This window comes from Rhinoraja longicauda, chromosome 1 (assembly GCF_053455715.1).
Source record: "Rhinoraja longicauda isolate Sanriku21f chromosome 1, sRhiLon1.1, whole genome shotgun sequence".
Taxonomy (NCBI): Eukaryota; Metazoa; Chordata; class Chondrichthyes; order Rajiformes; family Arhynchobatidae; genus Rhinoraja; species Rhinoraja longicauda.
In genome coordinates, this window is record NC_135953.1 from 46,945,926 (window position 1) to 46,955,903 (window position 9,978).

Consider the following 9,978-nt stretch of genomic DNA (forward strand, 5'->3'; position numbering starts at 1 on the left):
ATGACTGTACACTTTCCCATGCCGCATTCCATCTGCTACTTCGTTGCCCACTCTCCCAACCTGTCCAATTCCTTCAGCAGCCCCCCTGCATCCTCAATACTACCTGCCCCTCCACCTATCTTTGTATTACAGCTGCTCCTCAACTTACGATGGGCTTACGTTCCGAGAAACCCATCGCAAACCAAAAATATCGTAAGTCGAAAATGCATTGAATACATGTGATCACGTGACCGGAAGCGAGCTGCTGCTCGCTGCCGTTGCCCAGTGTTTGCACCATCGTAAAGTCGAAATATCGTTAGTCGAAACATTGTAAGTCGGGGAGCATCTGTATCCGCAAACCTGGCCACAGAGCCATTCATCCCATCACACAGATCATTAACATATAATGTGAAAAGTAATGTACCCAGCACCAATCCCTGCAGAACTCCACTGGTCGTCAGCAGCTAAACAGAAAAGGCCCACTTTATTCCCGCTCTCTGCCTTCTGCCAATCAGCCAATCTTCTATCCATGTTAGCACCTTGCCTCAAATATCATGGCTCCTATCATGTTTAGCACCCTCAAATGTGGCACCTTATCAAAGGCCCTCTGAAAATTAAAGGAAACAACATCCACTAACTCTCCTGTCTATCCTGCTTGTTACCTCCTCAAAAAAACCTCCAACAGATTTGTCAGGCTAGATCTGCCCTTAACAAAACCATGCTGACTTTGGCCTATTTAATCATGTGCTTCCAAGTACCCAGAAACCTTATCATTAACAAATTGCTCTAAAATGTTAACCACAGAAATCAACGAACCAGCCCATAATTTCCTTTCTTTTGTCTTGCTCCGCTTCTTAGACAGTGGAGTTACATTTGTGATTTTTCAGTCCTCTGGAACCATTCCTGACTCTCGTGATTCTTGACAGATCACCACTAATGCCTCCACAATCTCGACAGCTACCTCTTTCAGAACACTGGGTGTAGTCCATCTGGTCCAGGTGACCTATCCACCTTCAGACCTTTTAGCTTCCCAAGCACCTTCTCCTCAGTAACAGCGACTTCACTCATGTCTGCCCCTTGACTCTCTTAAATTTCCGGCACATTGCTGGTGTCTTCCACTGTGAAGACTATTGCAAAAAGCTTATCCACAGTTTCTTTGTTCCCCAATATTACTCCTCCAGCAAAATTTTCCAGGGGTCCAATGTCCACCCTTGCCTCTTTTTTACTCTATATAATCAATAAAAATTTTTGGTATTTACTTTTATATTATTGGCTAGCCTCCATTCATATTACATCTTTTCTCCCCTGATTGCTTTTTTAGTTGCCTTCTGTTGGTTTTAAAAGTTTTCCAATCCTCCAGCTTCCCGCTAATCTTCAGCATGTTATATGCCTCCTCTTTTGCTTTAGTGCTATCTTTGACTTCCTTTGTCAGCCATTCTCCCCTTTGCATGTTTGTTCCTCTTTGGGATGAAAAGATCTTGCGTCTTCCAAATTATTCCTAGAAACTCCTGCCATAGATGCTCCACCATCATTCCTGCCCGGTCCCCTTCCAATCAACTTTAGCCAGCTCCTCCCTCATGCCTCCATAGTTACTTTTACTCGACAGTCCCACTGATACATCCAATTTCAGTTTCTGCCTCGCAAACTGCAGGTTTCATATTATGGCCTAGGGAGTTCCTTCACCTTAAGCCTCCTCATCAAGTGTGGTTCATTGCACAACACCAATTCCAGAATTGCCTTTTCCCTAGTGGACTCCACCATAAGCTTCCAGAACAACAACCTTGCTCTCAATGCCAGTAAAACCAAGGAACTGCTTGTTGGATTTAGAAGAGGAAGGTCAAGGATCCTCATACTTGTCTTCAGGAGCAGCTTCTTCCCAACAACCATCGGGACATTATACACTGTTAACTCTAACTAAGCTGCAAACTACATAGAATTGGGGACATTGTTTTTGTCAGTGCTATCATTGTTTGTTTATTTTTTATATACGGAACTTTTCTTTTCTTTTTGGTTGTTTAATATGGTGTTTACAGAGTACATGTTTACATATATGTTGTGATGCTGCTAGTAAGAATTTAATTGTTCTGTTATGGGACATGACAATAAAACACTCTTGGCTCTTGAATAAAAGAGGAAACAAAATCTATGGTTTAGTAACTTGATAATTATGGTTTCATAGTAATCCAAATCCACAGCTGTGAAACTAATTTTGCTAATGTTATTTATGGATAAAATCAATTCAATTGGTAAAATAAATATCAATAATCTCATCTCCAAAGTTGCTTTTGCTGTACTTGAAAGTGTGCACCAGCTTTTATCTGAAGAAGCCAGACCTTCTCAAATACTTCAGGGTCAATTTTCAGTAGCTTCCCATAGATAGCATCTTTTTGCAAAACTTTCCACATCCTTTTTATTTTATAATTGTATGCTATGGCTCGTGAATGACTTCTGACCCCAAGATATATGAATTCAACCATAAATTTTCATTAGATTTTGTTTTTCACATTTTCTGCCACTTTGATCATTTTCTTTGGTGCTTATTTTATTATTGATGGTTTTTCTTGAAATATTTACACTGGATATGATCCTTTGGTATGCAACATCAGGGATCCCTCAAATGGACTCTTGTCCCTAATGGGCCTTTATTTACCTTTGATGTGACCATGCTTATTTATATTGGTGTATTTTTGTCTTTGTCACACCCCTGGTGGATTTTGATGGTTCCTGTCTTTCATTATACTCCACAGATGAACAGATGAATGTGACCTGGGCAATAACCTCTTGCCACCGAAAGTATTCCTGCAATGAACATATTGACCTACAGTTTTCTGCACAGTTTGGTATAATCTGCAACAAGTTAAACAGATAACTTGAATATGTTGGGCATAGGCAAGTTGCAATCAAAGCTTTATTATATCTAGATTTTCTCGGGTTCTTTTTTCCAGTCATACAATCTCTCACCTAAACACTGCCTTCCAAAACAAGTTACAACTCCTTTGCTCGGATATCAGTAACTTTCATTTGCACTTAATTCGGTGTATTGAAAATATGGGCATTAGGACTGGGTGTATAACATATTGCTGATATAATGTTAGATGCATGCCTCTTTATGAATTATTGATGTGACCAAGTGCTCTATATGATAATCAATGTTACATTCAGCTCGTTGAACTGACTGAAACCTACTCTGCCTTTCTGAAAACAAGAAAGATACCAAGTGCTGGAGTAAGTCAGCAGGTTCAAGCAGCGTCACTGGAGAACTATGAACGGCGACGTTTTGAGTTGGGACCTTTCTTCAGACTTTTGTACCTTTTTTTTGTATCCATGTTCTCTAGAGATGCTACCTGACCCACTGAATTATTCCAGCACTTTGTGTCTTTATATGTATCAGCATCTGCAGTTCCCTGTGTCTTCTCTTTTCAGAGATGTTTGCATCAGTGAAAACCTCAGATTTGTGCATGTTTTATTCCACGTGTAATTTTCTTGCTCACTGTCTCAGCTTGCACTTCTGCCTTTGATGCCTCTTGACATTGGCCTGTGCAAGGGCTTATCAAACACCTTCCGCTGGTTCTCCTTATATATTCTACTCAGCGAATTTATCAGCGTCTGCAGATTAGTCCAAAATTATTTCCTTTTCATATATCCTTGATTAGTCAGTTATTATTTTCAAGGTGTTCTATTATAGTATGTTTCAATACAGATTCTAGAATTTTCCTGAACACTATCATATGGTTAAGAGGTTACTGTTTTCTCTCTCCTCATCTTCTTAAAAAGTGGGATCATATTTTAATCCAGAGAAACAATTCCAGGATTTCAAATATATTTTTGGAAGGTGTTAACCAAAATATCCGCTGCTTCTCCAAACTCTGGGACGTAAAGAAAAACATAGAACATAGAAAATACAGCAAGCAACAAGCCCTTCGAACCACAATGCCTGAACCAAATATAAAGTCTTATAACCATAACATAACATTAAGATAAACTAATCTCATCTGCCTTCATGTGATCCATATCACTTCACTCCTTGCGTATCTAAAAGCCTCTTCAACGCCACTATCACACCTGCCATCACCACCTCCTGGCAGTGTGTTCCAGACACTGTATCAAAAACTGGCACTGCACATCTCCTTTAAACTCTGCCCCTCTCAGCTTAAAGCTATGCATTTTTGGCAGTGGCATGTTGGCTCAGCGGTAGAGTTCCTGCCTTGCAGCGCCAGAGACCAGGGTTCGATCCTGACTATGGATGCTGTCTGTATGGAGTTCGTACGTTCTCCCCGTGACCGTGCGGGTTTTCCTTGGGTGCTCCGGTTTCCTCCCACACTCCAAAAACTTACAGATTAATTTGGCTTCTGTAAATTGTAATTTGTCCCTCGAGTTTAAGATAGTGTTATCTACACATATATAGGAATCGCTGATTGGCGTGGACTCGTTAAGCCTAAGATCCTGTTTCTGCGCTGTACTTCTAAACTAAACTAAACTAAACTAGTCTTCGACTCAATCAAGTTAGTAATATATGACCTGCCACATACAAAGCCATGCTGGTTGTCCCTAATTAGCTTATTTCCTCCTAAAAGAGAGTAAATACTATCATGAAGAATCCTCTACAATAGTTTTATTGTCACTGTCGTGTGCCTCTCCAAATTATAATTGCTTGTATTATCACATTTTCCTTTTTCTTATACAAAGGAACAACTCTCAATTTCCCAGAACCCTTCCTGTGGCCAGTGAAGTTGCACAGATCTCCTTGGTTGCTTCTCTTAATAACCTGGGATAAATCCCATCAGGCCATGGGCATTTGTCCACCTTAATGACCTTCATGAACTTCTCACACTGCCCTTCTACATTAGTAATCTTCACATTGAACTCACTGTCCTTTGTGTCCTACTTTGTGAATACAGATACCAACTACTTAGAAACATAGAAAATAGGTGCAGGAGGAGGCCATTTGGCCCTTCGAGCCAGCACCGCCATTCATTGTGAACATGGCTGATTATCCACAATCAGTGACCCGTGCCTGCCTTCTCCCCATATCCCTTGATTCCACTAGCCCCATGAGCTCTATCTAATTCTCTTTTAAATTCATCCAATGAATTGACCTCCACTGCCTCCTGTGGCAGAGAATTCCACAAATTCACAACTCTCAGGGTGAAAAAGTTTTTTTCTCACCTCAGTTTTAAATGGCCTCCCCTTTATTCTTAGACTATGGCCCCTGGTTGTGGACTCCCCCAACTTAGGGAACATTTTTCCTGCATCTAGCTTGTCTAATCCTTTTATAATGTTATACATTTCTATAAGATCCCCTCTCATCCTTCTAAATTCCAGTGAATACAAGCCCAGTCTTTCCTCATATAATCATATAAAATACAATCTTTCCTCATATGACAGTCCCGCCATCCCGGGGATTAACCTCGTGAATCTATGCTGCACTGCCTCAATAGCAAGGATGTCCTTCCTCAAATTAGGAGACCAAAACTGTACACAATACTCCAGATGTGGTCTCACCAGGGCCCTATACAACTGCAGAAGGATCTCTTTACTCCTTTACTCAAATCCTCTCGTTAGGAGGGCCAATATGCCATTAGCTTTCTTCACTGCCTGCTCTACCTGCGTTTACTTTCAGTGACTGGTGTACAAGGATACCCAGGTCACGTTGCACTTCCCCATTACCTAATCTGACACCATTGAGATAATAATCTGCCTCCTTGTTGTTGCCGCCAAAGTGGATAACCTCACATTATATTGCATCTGCCACGCATCTACCCTCTCATTCAACCTGTCCAAGTCACCCTGCAAACTCCTAACATCCTCTTTGCAGTTCACAATGCCACCTGGCTTTATGTCATCTGCAAATTTGCTCGTGTTACTTTTAATTCCATCATCCAAATCATTAATATACACCGATCGGCCAACATTAAGACCTATTGAGGCAAAACAATAGGACCACCTGCCTAATATGCTGTTGGTCCTCCGTGTGCATCCTCATATGCAGCATGGTCCAATGCACTGTGTATTGTGACCCATTCTTCCCATGACCACCATTAAAATTTTCTGTGACTTTTGCCACAGTAGATCTTCTGTCGGTTCGGACCAGACGGGATAGCTTTCGTTGCCCTCACGCATCGATGAGCCTTGGCGCCCAACACCCTGTTGCCGGTTTGTGGTTTGTCCCTCCTTGAACCACTGTCGGTAAGTACTCACCACTGCTGACTGGGAGCAGCCCACAAGCCTTGTCGTTTCAGAGATTCTCTGACCCAGTCGTTTGGCCATAACAATTTGGCCCTTGTCAAACTCACTCAGGTCTTTACTCCTGCCCAGTTCTCCTGCATCCAACATATCAACTTCAAGAAATTACTGTTCAATATCCCACCCCTTGACAGGTGCCATTGTAACAAGATAAACAGTGTTATTCACTTTGCCTGTCAGTGGTCATAATGTTTTGGCTGATCGGTGTATATTATAATAATAATATTCATTTATTGTCATTGCAACGAGTACAACGAAATTTAAAAATAGCCAATCCTGACGGTGCGTAAAAACATATATGCAATAAATGCAAAAACAAATAAATACAATTATATTAAGTACAAAAGATTTTTTAACAGTGTTGCCTAGTGCAGAAGGTAGTGTTCAGTTCTCGTATGGCCCTGGGGTAAAAACTGTTCTTAAGTCTGTTTGTTCGGGATTTGATCGACCTGAAACGTCGACCAGAGGGCAGATGAACAAACAGACAGTGGCCGGGGTGGGATGGATCTTTTATTATTTTGTCTGCTCTACTGAGGCAGCGTAGGCTGAACAGGTGCTCCAGGGAGGGCAGTGAGCAGCCGATGATCTTCTGGGCCGTCGTGATGACCCTCTGAAGGGCCTTCCTGTCCTTTTCTGAGCAGCTGGCATACCATGTGGTTATACAGTATGCCAGCACACTCTCGATGGAGCAGCGATAGAAGGACATCATGAGCTTCTCCTGCAGGTTGGTTTTCCTGAGGATCCTCAGGAAGTGGAGTCTCTGCTGTGCCTTCTTCTCTGTGGTGATGGTGTTGGTAGACCAGGTAAGATCCTCTGCGATGTGCGTACCCAGGAACCTGAAAGCGGGTACCCTTTCCACATAGACCCCATTGATGTAGAGTGGGTCGTATTCTACACTGGTTTTCCTGAAGTCAATTATGTTCCTTTGTTTTGGAGGAGTTCAGGACAAGATTGTTCACTGAACACCATGCTGCCAGCCTTTGGATTTCATCCCTGTAGGCTGTCTCATCTCCTCCTGAGATGAGTCCAACCACAGTCGTGTCATCCGCGAACTTGATGATGGTGTTGGTGGGATGGGTGGGGGCGCAGTCGTGAGTGTAGAGGGAGTAAAGGATGGGGCTCAACACACAGCCCTGTGGTGAGCCGGTGCTCAGTGTAATGGTGGAGGAGAGGTGAGGGCCTATTTTGACAGCCCCAGCACCGAGCCTTGCAGCACTCCACTCGCCACTGCCTGCCATTCTGACAGGGACCTGTTTATTCCTCCTCTTTATTTCCTGTCTGCCAACCAATTCTCTATCCATGTCAATACCCTACCCCCAATACCATGTGCTCTAATTTTGCCCACTAATCTCCTGTGTGGGATCTTATCAAAGGCAAGGTTCTACTTGTAGAACCTCGTCTACATCCTCTGATTTCATGTACAAATTCCCTTCTTTATCCTTGATTGGATTTTCTTACTGGAACTCACCAGGATATTCATGGCCCCTTGTGGCCTTCTAATTGCCCTTGAGGTCTTCAGTTCAGTTCAGTTTTAGTTTATTGTCACATGTACCGAGGTACAGTGAAAAGCTTTTGTTAACTAGTGCTAACTCGTCAGCGGAAAGACTATACGTGATTACAATTGAGCCATTCACAGTGTACAGATATATTATGAGGAAATAACTTTTAGTCAATATAGTCAATAGTCATTTATTTGTCACATACACATAAATGTGTAGTGAAATGAAACATTACCCGCAGTTGAAACATTAAGACCAATAAGAATAATCAATAAAAATGCAATAACACATACAATCATACACTAACACCAAACAAAAGAAACATCCATCACAGTGAGTCTCCTCCAGTCCCTTCTCACTGTGATGGAAGGCTAAAATGTCTTTTCTCTTCCCTGCCGTCTTCTCCCGAGGTCAGGATGTTGTAGTTGCCACGTCGGGGCGGTCGGGGCTCCTGACATTGGAGCGCCGCGCCGGACGGTGAAAGGTCCACGGCCTATTCCAGGCCGCGCCAGACGGTGAAAGGTCCGCGGCGGGCCGACCCAAGCCCCGCGATTCGGGGCGGGCGAACACGCTGCCTCTGCCGGAGCTCCCGATGTCGGCCCCCACCCAGGGGCCTGCGGGCTTCCGACGTCCACGCGGCCCGCGCCGGAACCTCCGGAGACGAGTCGCAGCCGCTCCCGCAGCATCCGAAGGCGGCCAGTGCCGCAGGTGGTGAGTCCGGGCCGTGGGCTCTGCGAACCAGAGCCCCAGGTGGTCCCAGGTGCATGGCCGCTGGTAGGCCGCAACGGGAATGGAGACACGACACAGAAACAAGTTCGTGTCTCCGTTCGGGAGAGAGATTTTTATTTACCGTTCCCGTTCCCTCCCACCCCCTCCCCCCACATAACATATAAACACTAAACCATATTAAAACTACAACTCATACAAAAACAACAAAAAACACAAAAGACAGACGGACTGCAGGCAAGCCGCAGCTGCGACGACAGCGCTGGCTCCTAGTGCAAGGTAAAGTCTTTCCTACTTGCTTGATGTTCCTCCAAGAACCTGCCTGATTTCATCTACTTAAGCCCTTTTCCTTTATGACATCTTTGTTCACTCAAGGTTCCCTTATCTTTCCATCCGTATCCCTCCTCCTGACTGGAACATATTGGTCCAAGTCTGTGATCAGCTGGTCTTTAAACAAATTCCACATGTTACATCTGGACTTACCCAACAACTGCTCCTGATTTTCTCTCCTTAGCTCCTGCTCAATAACATTGTAATCTGCCTTACTCCAATTTAGTAAATACCCCCAAAACATTGTGAGCAATCTGAGGAATGATGTGCTGGCTCTGGAAAGGGTCCAGAGAAGTTTCACAAGAATTATCCCAGGAACGAGTAGGTTAACCTATGATGAGCATTTGTCGGCATTGGGCCTGTACTCGCTGGAGTTTTGGAAAGAATGAGGGGGGACCTAATTGAAACATACAGAATAGTGAAAGGCTTGGATAGAGTGGATGTGGAGAGGATGTTTCCACTAGTGGGAGAGTCGAGGATTAGAGGTCATAGCCTCAGAAATAAAGGACATTCTTTTCTGGAGATGAGGAGAAATTTCATTAGTCAGAGGGTGGAGAATCTGGAATTCTTTGCCACAGAAGGCTGTGGAGGCCGTTAATGGATATTTTAAAGGTAGAGATAGATAGATTCTTGATTGGTACAGGTGTCAGAGGTTATGGTAAGAGAGGGTTAGGAGGGATAGATCAGCCATGATTGAATGGTGGAGTAGACTTGATGGGACAAATGGCCTAATTCTACTCCTATTCCTTATGACCTTATGAATAGTTATCCTTATTCAAAATAAAACAGGGAGAAACAAGGAACTGTAGACGATGGTTTACAACAAAAAAGACACAAAGTGCTGGAGTAATTCAGAAGGGCAGGCAGCATCTCTGGAGAACATGGATAGGTTCTCCAGAACTTAGGGAGCTGTGATCACTATTTTCAAAAATATCTTTCACTGAATCACCAGTTAGCTGGTCAGGGTTATTTCTCCATACTTCGTATGTCCACATACTATTTTTGAAAGACCTCTTAACAAATTCCATCCCATCAAACCTTTCTGGACTAAGTAAGTCCCAGTCAACATTGGGGATGTTACAGTTGCTGACAATACTGTTGCTTTTTGCTTCTTTCCTTAAGCTGTTCACATATTCTGTTTATCTAGCTCATGCTGGCTATTGGGAGCCGACAGTACAGAAGAGTGCTTGCATCTTTCTTA